Genomic DNA, 22948 nt, shown 5'->3' on the forward strand with positions numbered 1-22948 from the left:
GTGATAAAACTTCAATCTGATAAATGATTATCCAGAATACACACACACACACACACACACACACACACACACACACACACACATATATATATTAAGCTGCTATTTATTTTTTTTTTAATTTATTTAACAGTAGTCATTGTTTTTGTACCACACCCAGTGCTCCATGCAATCCGTGCACTCTGTAATACCCACCACCTGGTACCCCGACCTCCCACCCCCGGCCCCTTCAAAACACTCAGATTATTTTTCAGAGCCCATAGTCTCTCATGGTTCACCTCCCCCTCCAATTTCCCCCCAACTCCCTTCTCCTCTCTATCTCCCCATGTCCTCCATGCTATTTGTTATGCTCCACAAATAAGTGAAACCATATGATAATTGACTCTCTCTGCTTGACTTATTTCAGCATAATCTCTTCCAGTCGTGTCCATGTTGCTACAAAAGTTGGGTATTCGTCCTTTCTGATGGAGGCATAATACTCCATAGTGTATATATATATTTTAAGATTTTATTTATTTGACAGAGAGAGAGATCACGAGTAGGCAGAGAGGCAGGCAGAGAGAGAGAGAAGAGGAAGCAGGCTCCCTGCTGAGCAGAGAGCCTAATGGGGGGCTTGATCCGGGACCCTGGGATCATGACCTGAGCCGAAGGCAGAGGCTTAACCCACTGAGCCACCCGGGCGCCCCCCAGAATATATTTTAAATATCACCAAAAAAAAAGACAACCTGATCTGTTTATTAGTAAAAGAGCTAAGCAGGTACTTCCCAAAAGAGAATGTCCAAATGACCAATAAATGAATGAAATGCCCGTCATCATTAGTCATTGGGGAAATAAAAATTAAAACCATGAGGAGATATGCTATCTACCTATCAGTATGGTTAATATGAAAACAAAAACAAAAAATTGTTAATACCATGTATTGGCAAGGATGTAGAGCATCTGGAACTCTTCAACAATACAAATCCTTATGTCAATTAGTACGATTATTTTGGAAAGTTTTTTAGCATTATCTACGAAAGTTGGACACACACATGCCCTGTAATCTAGCTACACCTCTCCCAGGAATACATTCAACAAATGCATACACACACACACACACACACACACACACAAATATATATATATGTGTGTGTGTGTTTGTGTGTATACATATATAAAGAATACTAAAAATATTCATAGCAAAATTAAAAAAAAAAGATTTCATTTATTTGAGAGAGAGATAGCAAGCATGAGTGGCAGGGAGGGGCAAAGGGAGAGGGAGAAACAACCTCTCCTCTGAGCAGGAGTCCCAAATGGGGACACAGGGCTTAGGGCTAGATCCCAGGACTCTGACATCATGCCTGAGCAGAAGGCAGACATTTACCCAGCTGAGCCACCCAGGCACCCCCAGAATTAATTTTTTAACAGCCCAAAATGAGAAACATCTGAATGACCATCCACAAAAAGGGACAGATTATTGTACATTCATAACAAGGAATATGCACAATAATCAGATAAACTATTGCTATGATTGCAAAAACATGGATGAATTTCACAGAAAAAAAATGTTGAGCAAAAGCTGCCAGATACAAAAGAGCAGATACTGATTGATTTAATTTATATAATACTCAAAAGCAGACAACACTAACCTATGAGGTGTGCCAAGATTACAGCTACCATGCCAGGAGGAGATAATGCCCAAGAAGGGAGGCACATCAGGGTGTTCCATGTCTTGATCTAGGTGATATTATACAGTGTGTTCATTTGAACACACCTGTCAAGCTCTAGCTTATAATTTGTGTACTTTTCCATAAGTCTATTAAACTTATATTTAGTAGTTTACCTAAAAAAAAAAAAATCAAAATAGTCTACGAGAGAGAGAGTTTTCCTTTTCTTCTGTAACAAGAACTTATAATTTAATGCTACCTTTTTTGTTGGCTAGGTTAGCTTTCTGGAAAAACTTAAATCCACAGCATTTTCCTAACCTGAACTCTTTAAGAAGTAATCCAAGCTCTCTCACACATGCTGAATTGTATAATTCCTATAAAAAAAGAACAAATTAAGTAACCCATATAATTTTAACTATTCAGCAGGGAGGAATAAATTGAGAGATTCTCAAACAGAATTTAGGTCTCAAATCAGTACACTACGTACTACACTTCTTCACATTAACAATAGAGAGAACAGACTGAAACGTACAGTATAGCTGAGATGATCACAATGTTCAAATACCGGTCCACAGCAATGTTAAGTATTAACACATTCCATTGTCTGACCTACTCAAAAGCTTCTCCCATTTTCAGAATGCGCTGTTTTTCAGTGAGTAGAAACATTCCCCAATACATTTAAATATAAATTAGGCCTCACAATCAAAACTAGTTCAAAACTAAGTTCAAAACTTAGTTCAAAACTAAGTCATTGGGGCGCCTGGGTGGCTCAGTGGGTTGAGCCTCTGCCTTCCGCTCAGGTGGTGATCTCAAGGTCCTGGGATTGAGCCCTGCATTCCTCTCTCTGCTCAGCGGGGGGCCTACTCCCTGGCGCTCCCCCCACCCACTTTCTCTGCCTGCCTCTCTGCCTACTTGTAATCTCTGTCAAATAAATACATAAAATCTTAAAAAAAAAAAAAAACAAAACAAAACTAAGTCATTATGTAAAATAAAAGCAAAACCTGTAATTACTAATGCACAATTAATCAGGAATTCTATCCCACCCACCACATGCTCTCTGCTACGTTAAGATTCTGAAATTCCTATTTGAAACCACCACATGGGGCACCTGGGTGGCTCAGTGGATTGGGAATCAGCCTTCGACTTTGGACTCCTGGGGCTGAACCCTGGGTTCGGCTTCCTGCTCAGCAGGGAGCCTGCTTCTCCCACTCCCCCGTTTGTGCCAGCACTTGTGCCCGCACTTGTGCCCGCGCGCATGCGTGCTCTCTCGCGTGCTCTCTCTCAAATAAAATAAAATAAAATAAAACCAACATATTTCAGTGTTACACACTCCTGCCCTATCGTAAGAATTTTCTGGATTCTTACTGCACAGAAACATACATTTATGTTATATTACTTTTGTTCAGCACTGTTTTATCTCATAGTCCAAGAATCTGATAAAGAATGTGACATGAAAATCCATCTGTTGGCAGAATGCGACTTAAGAGCAAAGGCTCAGGGTGCCTGAGTGGCTCAGTGGGTTAAGCCGCTGCCTTTGGCTCAGGTCATGATCTCAGGGTCCTGGGATCAAGTCCCGCATCGGGCTCTCTGCTCAGCAGGGAGCCTGCTTCCCTCTATCTCTCTCTCTGCCTGCCTCTCCCTCTACTTGTGATCTCTGTCAAATAAATAAATAAAATCTTAAAAAAAAAAAAAAAAAAGAGCAAAGGCTCAGGGGAAGGATTCCCAGAAAAAAAAAAGTGGAAAATTAAGTCTCATTTACTAACTTACAAAAATTGCTTACTATTTTGAAAATTTTTGTGGTACACTTCATACTTTCAAATATATAAAGAATAGGTATGAATTCTCAATAATAAAAAACCTAAGAGTAAGCAGAACTGGGTTCCAGTTCTAGTTCTAACTCTCATTCTACCTCACAACATTATTTTGGCCAAGGTACTCAGTCTTTCTGGCCCTCAGTTTCCTCAACTACAATGAGAAGACTGAATGGAATATCAAAGATTTCGTACAATGCTAACATTGTATGGTGAGCCTGCTGAAGAAAAGTATCACAGACTTTTACATCCATTTACATGGGTGATTATACACCTAGATAAACATGAACCATGCAAAAGCAAAAGCAAATAGTTAATCCCTCATTAGCCATTCTATTTGTTATGGAAGGTCTTTAAGCAAATGGGTATTTTTCCTCTACAAGCACTTGTATTCCATCTATGTACTTGCTTTTATGTGCCCTGTAGACCAACTCTGTGAAATATAATACCAATTTGCTTCCTTCCTTACAAAAGTAGTTCTTTAAAGATGTTCTCATTCTAAGTTCCCAAAGGCTTGAGTCTACTCAGTTCCCTCACTTAGACCTCTCCAAGACCAACCAGCAGCAAGAGGAAAAAAAGTACAATCCTTTTCTAGATGGTACTACACCAATAAAAGTGTCACTGAGTAAGTCAGCTCATAAGCCCCTGTTCACTATCTACACTATTAGGAAGCCATCAACACTACCTGCATCTACCCTGGCTACAGTATGTGGCTTTGTGTGATGAGCCCCACCATCTGGAACAATATGGCTTCCACCTTTTTTTTTTTTTTTAAATGATTTATTTATTTTAGAAAGGGATTGTGCAAGTGGGGATGGGGGGAGAAGAACAGAGGGAGAGTGGGGAGGAGGGTGGGGAAAGAATCTCAAGAGACTGTGCTGAGCAAGGAACCCAACTTGGGGCTGGATCTCAGGAGCCTGAGATCATTACCCAAGCTGAAATCAAAAGCCGGACACCCAACCAACTGGGCCAGCCAGGTGCCCTTGGCTTCATTTTCTTTTTATCGCTCATATTATATAGTACGTCGTTGTTGTTTTTTTAAAGATTTTTTATTTGTTTACTTGTCAGATCACAGGTGGGCAGAGAGTCAGGCAGAGAGAGAGGGGGAAGCAGGCTCCCTGCTAAGCAGAGAGCCTGATGCGGGGCTCCATCCCAAGACCCTGGGATCATGACCCGAGCTGAAGGCAGAGACTTTAACCCACTGAGCCACCCAGGCACCCCAATATATAATACATCTTTGAGAGTAATGGACACTAATAGAGACAATTGCATTTTGTGCTAACAGACCTCGGGCTCCATGAATAGCAAAAATGCTGGAAAGACCTTAAAAGGTCATCTAGTCCAATTCTCTCTTTGCACTTTTGAGAATTCAGAGGTCCCTAAGGTCACTACCTAAGGTCACACAAAGCACTTACCTCCTGACTTCAGGCCAGTAGTTTTTCCACTCCATCAAAGTTAAGTTGCTGCTCAGGAGAGAACGTTCAAGTTGGAATCCTCTCTTCTATGGAACATGTTATCATTCCTCTGTATCATCAATGAAACATTACACTTCAACTGAGATGTCAAAAACATTTTGAATCTGTCTGACCAATGTCAAAAATGAAGTAGTGCTAATGTACATAACCTACTAGTGTACTAAACTAAAAGAGACACTAGAGTATAAAATTTCAAGGAAGGAAGGAGCTCTGGGTAATATTGTTCCAGTGGCAATCAAAGATGATTAAGATTAAGATGGTTAGATGAAAGAAATAACATCCTGAGGTTCTAAAACTTTGAGAGTAAAACTGTGGGATGGTTAGAATATAGAACAAGTATTTAATTCTTTGTAAAGGAATTATGTGGTTTATAAAAATATAAAACTGCCACTTCAATTATAGCACTAGTCTAAAACATTCAAATGCTCTTGGGATCTTCTTTTAAAAATTTATTCAGAGGAGGTTTCTCCTTGTCATTCAGTTTTTGTAGCACACACACCCATGTTTAATTCACTAACTATAACCTAATATTTAACTATTGTTCACATTCTTATCTGGGCACATATCCAACCTCTTCCTCCATGAAACACTAGAATAAACTTTAATATACTAGAAAATTAGAAAAATTAAATGAACAGGAGAGAAAGCAAATGCATTTTCACACAAAGTACAGGATACAGCTGTGATCTGTCAAGCTTAGAGACTATCTCCTTAACTACAACAAAATTACAGGACCCTCCTAAGCTGAACAGGAAGTAGCAATCTAAAAAAACACAAATGTTCCCAAGCCCCAATTCTATTCCCTTCACTTCTCATTTCCAGCACATGCTCAGCCTTTGACCAGGCCTGTGTAATACACCCAATTCAAATAGCCCTGATGAAGTGTCAGTAAACCTATGGAGTATTTTGAGAGTCCAAAGAATAACCTTTAATCATGATGTTCCCAAATTAAATACCTGTGTTGGCTGAAGAAACAGGTTGTAACGAAAATGACAAAACCTACGTTGGCTCTTAAAAAGTCCATTTTTCTATGTATGATCCTTAGTCTCTCATTTCTGAAAGCTGTTTCTACGGTAGCCAAAGTTAACTTAAAAAATCCAGAATTTCCCTTTCTATCGTTTGCAGGATACTACATAAACTCATAAACATCAGGCACCTTAATGGAGCTAACATGTGACTTACAGATTATAATTTAAAAAAATAAAAGTCAAGCAAAGAAGCAGCAAGACCATGTTCTAGGCATTAGAAGTCGCATGAGCAAAAGCAGCAAGACATGTGGGACCAACAATAATTTAATAGCATGACCGATCGTTCCTGTCACGTTAAGTCAGTTAGCTGGATACTTAGATGTTTATTAGAGGTGCTCCCTTTAAATCAACAAGAGATCATATTCAAAGTGGTAGTTCTACCTACATATAAGAGAGGCTCAAAACAAAGGAAACTGTGATATGCTCAAATGGGTGTGTTTACAGAAGAGAGGAAGTGGTGAGCATTCTAACCAAGAAAACACTGTAAAAAGCACTTTCAAAATAATACCCCTTTCAATCTTCCGATTATCCCATCTTACCTTTTCAATCAACTGGAGGAGAGCAAAGCAGTGTTGCCACAGTTCTCACAAAGTACTATCACCATCGGTCTAACTATAAAAAACAGAGTTAACCCTCAAACCATCTCGGGAAGTCACCAGATAGTCACCATCTTGTCAATTAGATGGTATATATTAGAAATGAAAAGAGAAGCTGTACAGAAAAAGCAATAAAAGGACATATGGAGCCCGCATCAGGCTCCAGGGGAAGCCTGCTTCTCCCTCTCCCACTCCCCTGTTTGTGTTCTCCCTCTCGCTGTGTCTCTCTGTGTCAAATAAATAAACTCTTAAAAAAAAAAAAAAGGACATATGGAATAGAGAGAAGGAACTCATTTCTGAGATCTTCCCCTCTCCCACGGCAGGCTCCACAATTTATGAACAGCTGGGAAATTTCCTTTTCACAGGAGAAGAAGGACTTCTTAGTCCACATGAAAGTGGAAATGACAAAAACTATATCACATAGAAAAAAAAAAAAAGGTGTTTCCTGAAGGGAGGAGACAGTACTGCTTTTATTTGAACACAAACACATACAGACAGACACACACACACACACACACACACAGGAAAAGCAAAAAACATGCAGACAAGAAGAAAAAAATCGTTTTCAAGAGATAAAAGATAAAATTAACTAAATCAAGGAAATGTTTTATGGTAGAAGTTAGCCTCAGTGGGGCAATCACTTTGTCCCAGTGGGTGATCTCAAGTGCAAACAGACTTAAGGGGAAAAATAAAAACATATTTGCACTTCATATTCATGCAGGGCTGCTTATTGCTATTTTAATAAATACCTTGTTTCAGCTTTTCTTCCACATGCACATAGAAAGTCTAATCTGTTTCATCACTAATTTACCACTATTTCATTTAATTCAGATTATTTCGAGGTATTAATGCTTGAATGGTTCATTCTTTAAAAGATACTGATTCTTAAGCAAGCTCCTTCATTCTACAGAAAGGATTCTGGCAGTCCCTGCTAAGTGCTAGACACCAATTCATGTTAGGCACACAGCGGAGAACAAGTTTTCTGCCCACAAGGAGCTTACGTTATTCACAATTGGGAAAGACAGCTTTTCAAAATCCCTTTGCCTACTTTCTCTGGCTTTACTGACTAGGCCGGTGGATTTCAAACTTTACAGTTTTTACAGCAAATCAGAATCTGATGAGGAGCTTATTAAAAAAAATTCCAGTACCCAGACTGCACCCCATACCATTTAAATCAGGATCTTGGGGGTAAGACTTGGATATCAATATTTTTCAAGTTTCCTAAATGACACCAAAGAACAGTGTATCAGAATACTAATAAACTAGATCACTGGTTCTCAACTTTGGGCCTTTGAAGGAATGGAGAATAAATTAAAGAATCCCTAGAAATAGATTTCTCTATCTTCTCCCTATCATACCAATCAAGTCAAAGGGTTCACTGGGGGTACAGGACAGTTTACTCTATGGGGAGGTGAGAGGTACCTGCTTGCTATTCAAAACAGTACTTTCCCCATTTCTCACCTTAGGCTAATGAATATAATCTCCGCAGAGCGAGCTATCTAGCATGTCATTTCTGTCTCTAGCCTGAGTAATCTAGGCTACACAAAGTGGGGACAGAATAGTCATCCTGAGATATGTGGACACATATGAAGCATATAGGGGTGCTTCCATAAATAATAATCAGAGCATAAGATATCATATGTAAATAATCCTATCATATGATATCATATCATAAATAATCAGAGCATAAGATTTTAATTGTTTAAAATATTCTGCTTATTATATTACTTTTTAAATCTTAGGGTCAAAAAGTCACACTAGGGTTGAAATTAGCAGGAATGGGTTAGGCATCATTACTCAAGTATATGAAGAATCAAATAATCCCATATCAAGATGTTTTGGTTCTCAGTGGGAAAAATACAGGCAGGCATTAGGAAATGCCCTAACTCAAAGGTAAATAGTACTAATGATGTTGTGGAATTAAGGAACATAAACATAAACATAAACATAAACTATAAGAAAAATTAAAGTCCTTTATAGAACAAAATATAGTCCCTTAAATTCCATATTTCTATACAAGTTTACTTACAAAGCAATTTAAATCAACTAGCAAAAGCAAAATGGAACTCAATTTCCCCCCCAAAAGGACATTCCCTGAATTCAAATATACCATTAAAAATTAAACGTTTAGGGTGCCTGGGTGGCTCAGTGGGTTAAAGCCTCTGCCTTTGGCTCCAGTCACGATCTCAGGGTTCTGGGATGGAGCCCTGCATCAGGCTCTCTGCTCAGCGGGGGGCCTGCTTCCTCCTCTCTCTCTGCCTGGCCTCTCAGCCTACTTGCGATCTCTAGCTGTCAAATAAATAAAAAAATCTTTAAAAAAAAAATTAAAAGTTTATGTATAAAACTAAAGAATTCCCATTCTGGACCAACACACGTATGCCACGGATCCCTTCCTTCCTGGTGGTTTTCATCTCACAGATGAATCACAGGTATTTCTCAGTATTTATACCATGTGTTGTGATACCCACCATACCGTGTTTTTAGTATACCACTTTTCTCTTCTACATGAGTATTTTAAATGCTTAGAGTATGTCCCATTGTTATTTCCCAAGGATATACTTGAAAAGTATAATCCATGATTAAAAAACAATGTAAAAGTAACATCATACACAAAGAGAAAATACAAAATCCCCATTTCTAAGAAGGTTTAAAATATCCGTCTCTAATCTATAAAAGATTTAGTGGAGAAAAACAAAAACACCTCTTGGTTAAGTAAAAACGCTTTCCTGCATCTTTTTGAAGGAAGGAGAATTTTCCAGAGCAAGTATTAGGGAAAATTACTGGCAATTATATTTGATACATAGCAAAAATGTAATATATTCAAGAGAGGAAAGTTTGTTGTCACAGAATATCCAGTTTAAGAAGTGCAAATGGGGGCGCCTGGGTGGCTCAGTGGGTTAAAGCATCTGCCTTCGGCTCAGGTCATGATCCCAGGGTCCTGGGATCAGGCCCCGCATCAGGCTATCTGCTCAGTGGAAAGCCTGCTTCCTCCTCTCCCTCTGCCTGCCTCTCTGCCTACTTGTGATCTCTGTCTGTCAAATAAATAAATAAAATCTTTAAAAAAAAAAAAAGTGCAAATGGAATGGGTAGGGAAGAGAATTGGGGGTATGAAGGAAGAATATAAGAGTATCACAGATTACTTAAGAATCTATGTCAGGGGCGTCTGGGTGGCTCAGTTGGTTAAGTCTCTGCCTTCAATTCAGGTCATGATCTTAGGGTCCTGGGATGGAGCCCAGCAATGAGCTCTCTGCTCAGCAGGGAGCCTGCTTCTCCCTCTCTCTCTGCCTACTTGTGATCTGTGTCTGTCAAACAAATAAAATCTAAAAAAAAAAGAATCTGTGTCAACTGACACTAACCTCACCCACCTCTTATCAACAAAGGCATCAAAAGATTTTACAACCAAAGGAACTCCTGAGGAAATCATTGGAAACTGCTAATAACCCAGTGTTTCCTTATACCACTGAGTACAGAAATCCAAACAACCTTCTAGTAAAGCTGTGGGTCTGAAAAGAATTGAAGTAATCTGATTATAATTCCATATTCTCACTAGGATAGCCACTGTCCAAATAATCCCCTCGAAGGCATAACACCACCAACCAAAAGAAAGGGTTCTCCATTTGCTCTAGATGCATGGTGAGGGTACCTCTAAGGAAGGCAGGCTTCAAGTAACTTCAAGTCTCACTTGGTAGGAGTTGGGGATAGAGATCTTGGGTTTTAAATTCATGCCAGTAGTTTCACACTCAATACTTTTGTGAATCTATTCAGTGTTGACTAGACAAAAAATCCATTTTTGTCCATTTTCCATTTCCTTCTGTTAACTCTTGGTTAAAGCAAATTAACACTCTGAACTATGAAGTTCATTTCTCACTCTCTACTCCAGGTCCCAGAATTACTTTGCAAAAAAATTTCATTTGTTCCCAAAACATAAGTTAAAGTATTCTTCTATTTCTTAAAAATTATGTCTACTGTTGCTTGTGATGGGGGAGGGGGGCACCCTCAACTTAAACTGGGCTGTCATCTTCAAAATAACTAATTCCTGGGGTGCCTGGGTGGCTCAGTGGGTTAAAGCCTCTGCCTTTGGCTCAGGTCATGGTCCCAGGGTCCTGGGATCTCTGCTCACTGGGGAGCCTGCTTCCTCCTCTCTCTCTCTGCCTGCCTCTCCACCTACTTGAGATCTCGGTCTGTCAAATAAATAAGTAAAATCTTAAAAAAAAAAAAATAACTTTAATTCCCAGTATAAAAGGAGGTAAAGACTAAATTTTTAAATACTTGCTGGTTCTCACTTACATTTTCCAGATTTTTATAAATATTTTATTTATAGGGGCTCCTGGGTGGCTCAGTGGGCTAAAGCCTCTGCCTTCGGCTCAGGTCATGATTCCAGGGTCCTGGGATGGAGACCCACATCGGGCTCTCTGCTCAGCAGGGAGCCTGCTTCCTCCTCTCTCTGCCTGCTTCTCGCCTACTCATGATCTCTGTCTGTTAAATAAATACATAAAATCTTAAAAATATATATTTTATTTATAATATATAATTTATATTTATTGGATTTATATATATAAATTGACCATTAAAGAACCAATTGTTTAGAAAACATAACATTCAGTCAGGAACAGAAAGTTTACATATGCAGAATGGAAGTAACTGATATGCAACTTATTCATGGAATTATGTATTAACATACATTTGAGGTTCATCAGAACTCTTCTTGAATTATGTCAGCTCAAGGATTAAGGCTTCCCTTCTAACCCAAAACTGGGACTGAGGGAAGGTGACAGTTACGCAGCTAGTCATCTCACTAAGAACACCTGGAATTGTGATTTGATTTTGGATTAATGTCCTTACATACTTATAAAAATCTGTTTGCAATTTAACAGTCTTCAGGTCATAAAATCATATACACTACCACAGGCATTATACTGGTCTGCATGTTCAGTTAGGCCCAAAGCTTTCATAGTGGTCAGCATGGATTTATATAGTAAGTGTTCGATTTACCATTACAGTTTCATTCCACTAAGAAAATTGGCACAATGGGCTTTTATGTCATCTAATGAGACATACTGTACAAAGAAAGTCTAGATTAGAAAATGATTACACAGCCCCTAGGTGTATAATGCCTTCTAGGTTACAAAATACTTTTCTATTATTTCATCTTCTGCTCAAAATAACTCTGTAAAATTATACCACCATTATATAGACTAAAATCCATCAAGGACACAGAGTTAGTAAATGGTAGAATTAGGATTGGAATCCAAGTTTTTTTTTTAAATTAATATATTATGTATTAATTTGTTTCAGGAGTATAGGTCTGTAATTCATCAGTCTTACACAGCACCCAGCACTCACCACAACACATATTTCCCCAAAGTCCATCACCCAGCCACCTCATCCTTCCCACTCCCTCCCCTTCACCAACCCTCATTTCTTTTTTCTAAGATTCAGAGTCTCTCACAGTCTGTCTCCCTCTCAGGTTTCATCTTGTTTCATTTTTTTCCTCTCTTCCCCTATGATCCTCTGCCTTGCTCCTGAAATTCCACGTGTCAGTGAGATCTTATGATAATTGTCTTTTTCTGACTGACTTATTTCACTTAGCATCATACCCTCTAGTTCCATCCACATTGTTGCAAATGGCAAGATTTCGGTTTTTTTGGAGGGTTGCTGGAATCCGAGTGTTCTGACATCTGCCGCTTTATTCTTAGGCAGGTGAGCTGCCATACTTTAGTCACTTAAACTTTTAGCTTCTTGGTTTTCTTAATGTGGGCTTTTCTTATAAAATGAAAAATCATGGAAAACAGTAAATTCTTAATATTGTAAATATTTATAAAGACTCTAGTACTATCCCTTCAGTAACATATTGTGAAATTTGGCCTTTTTTCAGTTTTGTTTTATTGTGATAAAATACATGTAACATAAAATTTACCCTCTTGACCAAATTTATGTTCACTGTACTAAACATTCATAATGCTGTGTATCCATCACTACATCCATCTCCACAGGTCTTTTCATCTTTTAAAACTCAAACTCTATACCTATTAAACAGCAACGACTCAATTTTCCATGCCCCAGTCTCTGGCAACCACCATCCTACTTCCTATCTCTACAATTTTTGATTACTTGAAGTGTATCATATACATGGAATAATTATAGTATTTGCCTTTTTGTGACTGGCTTATTTCATTGAGCATGTTCCCAAATTTCATTTATGTTGTAGTGTACATTAGAATTCCTTTCCTTTTTAAGGCTAACAAATATTCCATTGTATGTATATACCACATTTTGCATATCCATTCATCTGTCAATGGACACTTGGGGGCAACCCAGATTTCTGATGACTTCTGCCAAACACACAACACTGTATTCAGCACTTAGCCCAAAACATACATATTTAATGTTCAAGTAACACATGCAGGATTTCTGAAATTAAGGTTGTGATAAGCAGTTAAGTGGTATATGAAAAGAATGATTTACCACTCTTTTCTATATCCACACCACACCCAAATAATTCAGAATACTTGGACAAGAAGCTCAGCAGTTCAGTCAAACATTGTGACTGCATCTCCTTGGATGTTTTATCACCACAGCCTATTCCTATTTCTTGTCCTTCTGGTATTTCTTCCAGTTCATGTCAGTCAAAGAAGATTTCAGCAGCACTAAAACAACAGTTAGTATCACTGGACACTCACTAGATGCTGAATACTTCATGTGCATTTAAAAACAAGAATATTGTGGCTCAGTCGGTTAAGCTTCTGCCTTTAGCTTATCAGGGTTCTGGGACAGTGCTGCATTGGGCTTTCCTATTTAGCTGGTGGTGGGGGGTCCTGTTTTTCCCTCTCCCTCCATAATCATTCTCAAATACATAAATAAATAAAATCGGGGGAGGGGGATATATTAGCCCCTAAAAGATTAGCTTCCTTCCAAGGTCTTGAACTAGTCCTATCCTATTATTTCTATTAATTCTAACTCTAAACCCGGTGCTCCATCCACTACACACATATAATAATACAAGCATTATCTGACAGTACTAAAATATTTTGTGGCTAAGAGTTATAGCTCTTAATCTTGATGCTACACTCTTGATTTCTGATAATTATAAAAATAACACACTCTCATATTTACATACCACTCTCCAGACCTGAGTTTTTATCAGAATAACCAGGTATTCTTTCATACATTTTCTCCACGTACATAAACAGAAACATTCTTGTTCACACTTAAAAAGTAACTCCTTGCTGGGCTGCCTGGGTGGCTCAGTTAGTTAAGCATCTGCCTGCAGCTCAGGTCATGAATCCAGGCTCCCCCTGCTCAGTGCACACACACTTCTTCCTCCCCTTCTCCCTCTCCCTCTGCCTGCTACTCCCCCTGCTTGTACACTCACATGTGCTCTCTGTCAAATTAAAAAAAAAACCTTAAAAAAGAAAAAACCTCCTTGTATTACATATTCTGTTCTATACCTCAGTTTTTAAATTAACAATTATATAGTGGACATTTTATTCTAAGTCCATATACACAGAATGAAGTAATTCTTCAATGGCTATAATGTGTAGCCATCCCCCATTTTCATTTTTTTTTTTTTTTAAACCAACTCTTCAATGATGATATCTTATACATGTGACATAGCCTTATCCATACGCACACTTTTTGGAAGTAGAATGTCAGGTAAATTCCTGAAGATGTAACTGATGGGTCAAAAGGATAAGCACATGGGATGCCTGGGTGGCTCAGTTGGTTAAGCAGCTGCCTTCGGCTCAGGTCATGATCCCGGGGTCCTGGGATCGAGTCCCACATCAGGCTCCTTGCTTGGCAGAGAGCCTGCTTCTCCCTCTGCCTCTGCCTGCCTCTCTGTCTGCCTGTGCTCGCTCGCTCTCTCTCCCTCTGTCTCTGACAAATAAATAAAATCTTTAAAAAAAAAAAAGGATAAGCACATTTAGTCTCTGATAGATACTGAGAAACTGCCTTCAATGAAATTTGAACTTATTAAAAGTCTCCTTACCAGTGTGTAAATTAGAGTTAATGTTTCATTCACAACTTCTGTTCCAGGGGAATCTCACCCACTCTTATTTCTATACTCAGTGAAACAATGAAAACATTAATGCTTAAGGAAAAAGAATCAGTGGTTCTATTAACTTCACAGCAAGATTAGACTGTTAATTTTCTGTGGTTTTTGTTTTGTTTTGGTTTGGATTTTTAGTTCCAATTACTGAGTGGGTTTTATTTATTTATTTTTTTAGGTTAGTTATAAACAATAACAAGAAATCAAGCTATAAAAACATAAATAACTGAAGCACATTCTGTGATATAAACTATACTAATTTAAGTTTATATAGAGAAAAAGAACAGTCCAGGGTATCAGAATATATGTACTAGATTGTAACAGAGAATTACTAGACATAAAATATCTCTAAACACCCAACACTGGCCTTAAAGAATCCACATGGACAGCTGATCTATTGAGAAATGTTCTTTAAAAAGTGAAAAGCTATATTATGTGCCATTATAATTTGCTACAGAAGAAATAATCACATTAAACTCAATTCAGAAATTGTCATTATTTAAATTCACCTACTTTAAATCTAAGAGCATCCTTCTTATTACCACTGTACTAAATACGAAAATGTAGAATGATCACTATGGTATGGTAAACTGTTGAGTTTATTTTTCCCCCTTCTGCTATGATCTTATGCTCTCAGCCATCTGGACTGTATTCACTGTACTACTTTCTACTGTACTACTGTACAGTACTGTACTACTATACTACTTTCATAGGTACTGTACTTTTTACATACTTTAAAAGGTACTGTAGTACCTTTCCTATTGTGTTTGCAGTTATTCCCAGGTGCTTTTTTCGTTTTCTAAACTAGGTGTTTTGCCCACCTCAGAAAATTACTCTCATTATTTATTAACAGAATATGCTATACGTCCTTACAATATGCTATACATCCTTATGGATGTGGTTTCTTTAAGCTCTAAGGAAATTCCTCTACTCCAACTTCTCCAGCGATGCTGCCTCTCCTCTGAAAGGGCCCCAGTGCCTCTGTTAAATTTTCTGTGTCAACTTGACTGGCCACAGATTGCCCAGATTAAACAGTTACTTCTGGGTGTGTCTGTGAAGATGTCTCTGGATAAAATTAGCACTTGAGTTGGTGGATTACGTAGATTGCCCTCTCCAATGTGGATGAGCATCATGTAATCTTTTGAAGGCCTGCAGAACAAAACACAGAGAAAGGAGGAATTCACTTTTTTCTGCCTCTCTGAGTTGGAACATTTCATCTCCTCTCTTGCCCATTGGCTCTCCTGAATCTCAAGACTTCAGACTTGGACTGAATTATACCGCCAGATTTCCTGGGCTCTGGTTTGCAGATGGCAGATCATGGGACTTCTCAGCCTCCATAATCACATGAGCCAATTCCTCACAATAAATCTCTTTTTTCCCCCCACAATAAATCTCTTTTGATAGACAGACAAGTAATCCTATTGGTTGTCCCTGTGGAGGATCCTAACTAACACAGTCCCTTTCATTTGAATCACTTGTCACTTTATTATCAAATATACATATAATGTCTAAAATGTTTTTTAAGCTAAGAAGGATAACCATTCATTTGTTTTTAATATAAGCTATTTGTCAAAACAGCCATGCAAAGAAGCAGCCTGCACTTTACCCTGCCTCGGGAAGCTAATTGTTTTACCCTAAACATCTGATATCACAGACCATTAGAATGAAGCAGATATTCTATGAGCAGTGACTCTTTCCTGCTTTCCTTAAGAGGGAGGTGCCCTTAGCTCTTACCCATTTTCCAGGCTAATAAAGAGGTTCTATAAAAGATCTCTCTATAAAAACACATTGTTGGTATATTTTAAACTTTTTGGTATGCTTGTAAGTAATACGGCATATGATGAAACATCTTAAAGTACAAAAAACGTGAAACTGTACAAAGGACTCTACACAATGAAGTTAGTCCTCCTTCCAACCTTGAAACCCTTTCTAGAATAGATATATGTACAACATTTGTCCTTCTGTACCTGGCTTATTTCTCTTAGCATATTGTTCTCAAGGTTTATCCAGGCTGTAGCATGTATCAGAATTTCATTCCTTTTAAAAGCTGGTTTATATTCCATTGTATGTATGTATGTATGTATGTATCAGATTTGTTTACCCATTTATCTGTGACTGCACACTGAGCTGCTTCCATCCTTTGGCCATTGTGAGTAATGCTGCTATGAATACTGGTGTACAAGTTTGTAAAACTGAACTCCTGATTTCAATTCTTTAAGGTATATACCTAGAAGTGGAATTGCTGGATCATATGGTACTTTTATGTTTAAGTTTCTGAGGAACTGAAACTGTTTTTGACAGCAGCTGTACCATTTTACATTATCACCAGCAATTTCCAATTTTTCTAATATAAATATAATATAAATAACAAGTGTTATTTACCGTTTTTAATAGCCTTATTAATGGGCATGAAGTGGTATCTAATGGTTTTCATTTGCATTTCCCTAATGATTAGCAGCAAGCATCTTTTCATGTGTTTACTGGCCATATGTGTATATTCCTTGGAGAAATGTCTATTCGAGTCCTATTTTTATCCATTTTTTAATTGGGTTGTCTTGAGCTGTAGTTCTTCATATATTCTAGATATTGATTACTTATCAGATACATAATTTGCAAATATTTTCTCCGATCCTGCAAATATTTCACTCTTCATACTATTTTGTAATATACCAAAAAGGTAATTTTTATAAAGGCCAATATATCTATTTTTTTCTTCTGTTGTCTGTGCTTTTGGTGTCATATCCAAGAAATCACTATCAAATCCAATGTCATAAAGATCTCCGCCTATGTCTTCTTTGAAGAATGTTATGGTTTTAGCTCTTAGTTTAAGTCTTTGGTTCATTTTCAGTTATTATTTATATATAGTAGTTTTCATTTATCTGTGATGGATACATTCCAGTGGATGCCTGAAACTGAAAACAGTACTGAACCTTATATGTACTATGTTATTTCCTATACATACACACCTATGATATAATTGAATCTATAAATTAGGTACAGTAAGATTAACAATTTACTAATAAAACACAAATATACTATAATAAAAGTTACATGAATGTGGTCTCCCATGCTCTTTCAAAAATATCTTATTGTACTAGTCTTCTATTGTATTTACTCCTCTTATTGTGATGATGAGAGATGATAAAATGCCTACATGACGTGAAGAAATGAGATAAATGACACAGGCAATGAACCACAGTGTTAGGCTACTACTGGCTTTCTGACCAGCCAGGAGGATCATTTGTTTCTGGACTATGGTGAACCATAGCTAAAACCCCAGAAAGCAAAAGTGAGTTAAGGGGTGGGGGTCAGTACTACCATATGGTGTAAGGGTTTTCTTCATTCTTCTGCTTGAGGAGATCCAGTTCTCTTAGTATCATTTGTTGATAAATGTTATAAAATGTTATTGGCACCCTTGTCAAAAGTTGACCATATACATGCAAGGGTTAATTTCTGGGACACTACTAATTCTGATAGTGCCAAACTGCTCTCCAAAGTGTATATACCAATCTACACTCCTGCTAATACATGAGGACTCATATTCCATATTATCCAGAGATATTTTTGAAAGCAATAAAATATGACTTGAGACCATCTATTTCAATCTATTTTTTTTAAAGATTTTTTATTTCGTCATGTAACAGAGAGAAAGATCACAAGTAGGCAGAGAGGCAGGCAGAGAGAGGGGGAAGCAGACTTCCTGCTGTGCAGAGAGCCTGATGTGGGGCTTGATCCCAGGACCCTGAGATCATGACCTGAGCCGAAGGCAGAGGCTTAACCCACTGAGCCACTCAGGCGCCCCATTTCATATCATTCTTAAGTATTTTAATAAGTTTATAAATATCATCTTAGGTAAATATTTTTGTAAAATGTTTTTCAAAAGGGGTTGTGGTTCTTATTAACTGAATATAATTTTAAAACATACTCATTTTTACCTTACCACTCCAAGATACTTCCCAAGATGTTCTTTGGGGAATCATACAAAACTATTTTATTTTTTTAAAGATTTTATTTATTTATTTGACAGAGAGAGATCACAAGTAGGCAGAGAGGCAGGCAGAGAGAGAGAGGAGGAAGCAGGCTCCCTGCTGAGCAGAGAGCCCCATGTGGGACTCGATCCCAGGACCCTGATATTATGACCTGAGCCAAAGGCAGCGGCTTAACCCACTGAGCCACCCAGGCGCCCCATAAGTACTTTTTTAGAGAGAAATCACTGGAATTTAAAATGTTTATTCATTTCTTCTTCTAAGAGGCTAACTCACTAACTTTTTGCTCTGCAACTGAGTCTTTTTCCTATGGTTGTCTTTTCTGATTTTCCCAAAGATCAACAATAAATAGCATAGCAAGAGTTTCTCTCCATTGTCCCCAAAATACAAATTAAAGATTCAAAGAATAAATAAATATTAAAAGATAAGATTTGTACAAATTTTCATTTGTAAAATGGTTAGCCATGGATCCATATAAAAACTAGGCCTCTACCCACAGATATTCTGATTTAGAATGGAATAGGACACCCAGATACATAGACTTGTAAAACACTAGAATCTGATCCTAATATATGTCCCTGCTTAAGAACCACCAGAACTCATTTGACATGACAACTGTATGCAGTAATTCTGTGTTACACTGTGCATTTATAGATGACCAACTTGAGGCTAAATTAGCCCAACATCATGTAAAAGACTCCAAGTCCCACAACTATATAAACTCGTAAAATTAGACAAAACTGTGTAAGCCCAATATTAGTTACAAGGTTGCAAAATTATGTTAATTTGGTAAATGTCCTTTTAAGACAAGATTTTAAGTTAGCTTTTTAGATTTTAGATTTTAAACAGATAAATGGCCTAACAAGAGAAGACTCTTAATACTGCCCTAAAAGTAAATACTACATAATGAACAACACAGTTAGCTACTGTGAACTAGCTATCCTTATTATTCTGGAACATTAGGAAAGCATATATCACCAAGTAATCACTGGATTTGAATCCCATGCTCTTACGACTACTGCTTTCCAATTAACCAACACATAAAAACTTCACCATAGATGGGAGTTGATCTTTTTCAAAGCTTTTGATCCCTTGTCTCTAGAATTATATAAAGAGATAAAATTTATACAGGTTCTTGATATAACTAATAGTTCAAAAAGGCTAAGTAGCAACAAAGGACGCTAAAACAATCTATACTTCCACCATCAGGAACAAAGTCCTGGTGGAAACATCAGCATCAGCACTCTATTTCAAACTCCATTGGAAAAAGTCCTCAAGAATCTGCTATGTCCCTCTGCTTTTCCTCAGGCCAGAGAGTGTTTCACAGTAGGTTTCCATTTGTGAGACTGCAGGCAAAATCCTATCCTCACTGAATGCACACAGCAAACTACCTTGAGGCATGACGATACCATACCCCACACCCACACACACAATGAATATTATAAGTACATCATTTTTAGAAAATAGCATTTGATAAGTAAAGTTATCTAGTTCCAAAGTATAAATCACAATCACTTTCCATTTTTAATTAAGAGGTCATTATTTTTCTAATTTCATGGAAAAAATCTGAAGACTTCACTGCTTACTGTTCTGATGTATTACTACTTCTGCAGTTTACAAATTTTATTGTGAAGGAGTATACTTGTTCCCCTCTCCATGACATTAACTAACTATCCCTGAAATAAAAATTTCATTAGTATTACTTATCAGTTGGGGATGTTTTGTGGATATTTTTAATGTTTTGAAGCTCATGTTACACAGAGGGCAGCACCTTTGTTAGACTATAACACAAAACTTGTCTGATTCAGTGTGGAAATACTTCTGGGTTCCTTGCCAGTTCATTCTCTCAAATATCATGCAATAATACATGCAAAACATATAAATATAAAAATATATAAAATAATGCAAGGGACGCCTGGGTGGCTCAGTTGGTTAGGCAGCTGCCTTTGGCTATGGTCATGATCCCGGCCTCCTTGGATAGAGTCCCACATCGGGCTCCTTGCTCAGCGGGGAGCCTGCTTCTCCCTCTGCCTCTGCCGGCCGCTCTATCTGCCTGTGCTCACTCTCTCTGTCAAAAAAAAAAATATATATATATATATATATGCAAAATACATCAATCAAGTATGACATTCTGTAAAAACAAATATAAATATATGACTCTTACTGTGAAGGAGCCAGTGGTCTAATAGGCCAGAAGATACAGTAATACAAAATGGGTGGCTCAGTGGGTTAAGCCACTGCCTTCAGCTTGGGTCACAATCTCAGGGTCCTGGGATCGAGTCCCGCGTGGGGCTCTCTGCTCGGCAGAGGGCCTGCTTCCCTTCCTCTCTCTCTGCCTGCCTCTCTGCCTAATTGTGATATCTCTCTGTCAAATAAATTAAAAAAAAAAAATCACAAATTCTCACATAAGGTTTTCCAAAGGATATAAACAAAGTATAAAATTAACTTACAGAACCAGAAGTGTCCTTTTCCTGCTATTTAACAAATTTCATCATACCAGACTCGTGGGAATATCCTCCCTAATTCTCTCATTCTTCCCAAACCAATAATAATCAGTCCTTCCTCTGAGCTACGATAGACCCGGATCTGTACCTTCTTACCACCTCGTACTTTATACTGCAGTTATTTAAGTAGACAGCGTATCTTCCCCAAGTGACGCAACATTTCTTGAGACAATCTGTTTCTGATTTATCTTTGTATCTTCTCCTGTTTCGTACCAGCAAGAATTAAAATATTTACTGAATGAAGAATTTAGAACTCCTATATAATAATAAGAAAATAGCATCTTAAGTTTCAAGGGATTAATGTAGCTCTTAAAATTTCCCAATCTAGGGGCGCCTGGGTGGCTCAGTGTGTTAAAGCCTCTGCCTTCAGCTCAGGTCATGATCCCAGGACCCGGGGATCGAGCCTGGCATGGGACTCTATACTTGGCAGTGAGCCTGCTTCCCTTCCTCTCTCTCTGGCTGCCTCTCTGCCTACTTGTCATCTCTGTCAAATAAATAAATAAAATGTTTAAAAAAAAATTTCCCAATCTACTCTTGGGAAAACTTATTTCGTGGAAACCTATGGTTCCAAAGGTGTTATTTTCTTCCCCCTCAAAGAAAGGTTTCTTTTTACCATGTCATTCTTCCTGAGCTATTCATCCTCGGCTGCAACATAAAAGTAAAAAAGTAGATTAGGTAATTTAACCATAAAAGTGGAGTAACACCAAATGGGCAAGTGAAGTATCTAGAAAGTTTTCAAATGCAAATTACACAGTAAAGTCCTAAGAAAAAGACTAGCTTTACTTAATAAGTAGGGTTATTAGAAAAAACTTAAGGGGGGGGGGACTCAAATTCTTTACATGATAATATTACGACTTTCTCTAAAAACTAATTCATATATAGCTTACAAAATAAATATGCATTTTCTCAAAAATATAAATGTGCAAATTTTTCAAGTTCCTATTACATGATTTTAAAATATCAAAAAAGTTTGATGATACATCTTGCTTTCAGTGCTTAAAATTATTAAAAAAAAAAAAAAACTCATCTGGATTTAAAGGCTAAGACTACCTAAAGTAAAGTTACAAATACAACAAGAGAAAAGAGGAAGAAGAGCAGGAAGAGAAATTCACCTGTAAGAGGAAGCAGTTCAATGGAAAAATGGACTGACGCAACAACTACACAGATTAAGGTCTCCAGCACACAATCCAAATACAAACAAAATTACTATGTCTTCCCCTAGGCTATTCCACAGCCTGGAAATAAGGTTTTTAAAATCAACATTTTCTTTAAATAATTTTTTTAAAGGTTTTAATTTATTTATTTGACAGAGAGAGACACAGTGAAAGAGGGAACACAATCTAGGGGAGCAGGAGAGGAAGAAGCAGGCTTCCTGCTGAGCAAGGAGTCCAATGTGGTACTCCATCCCAGGATCCTGGGATCATGACCAGAGTCAAAGGCAGACACTTATGACTGAGCCACCAAGTGCCCCTAAATCAACATTCTTGACCACTGAACCAATATTAATCATTATTGGCCTTGTGGATGCAGTTTGCCAAAAAGCTAAAATACATGACAGTTCATGAAAAACAAAAGGTGACCTACTAAAACTTCTAAGTAAAATATGTAGTCTTTTTTCTCAAAATTTTAATTACTAAACTATCTTTAATTTAAAATCCCTAGTATAATTTTAGACAAAGAAAAAAATCAAATTATTTCATCATTAGTGGATGCTTTCTTATAAAATAACTAGATGATGGAAATTGTTGAAGTAGTACTTATTTGTAATTCTCAAGACAATCAGATTTGGCTCCAGAATCTAAGAAGTGAAATAAAAAAAGGATGGAAAAAAGTACCAAAGCAAACTCCCTTATAAGAT

The 22948-nt window shown here is 37.6% G+C and overlaps 1 protein-coding gene across 5 annotated transcripts in view; it reads right to left on the reverse strand.

Annotated features, from left to right (window-relative positions):
- Positions 1 to 22948, reverse strand: part of ADD3 (adducin 3) — a 124228-nt gene that overhangs the window by 65716 nt on the left and 35564 nt on the right. The window contains exons 1-2 of one of the 5 annotated variants that reach the window (XM_013062110.2): positions 6497 to 6662; positions 4870 to 4978 (exon numbers count right to left, since the gene is read on the reverse strand). The exons of 3 other annotated variants lie outside the window; for them this stretch is intronic. The gene's annotated coding sequence lies outside the window, so the exon portion shown is untranslated. Of the gene's footprint in view, positions 1 to 4869; positions 4979 to 6496; positions 6663 to 22948 lie in introns of those variants that run through there. One more of the 5 variants, XM_004763876.3, reaches the window with a different exon arrangement.

The sequence above is a fragment of the Mustela putorius genome, unplaced genomic scaffold (genome assembly GCF_011764305.1).
Source record: "Mustela putorius furo isolate JIRA1106 unplaced genomic scaffold, ASM1176430v1.1 tig00003909_pilon_pilon_pilon, whole genome shotgun sequence".
Taxonomy (NCBI): domain Eukaryota; kingdom Metazoa; phylum Chordata; class Mammalia; order Carnivora; family Mustelidae; genus Mustela; species Mustela putorius.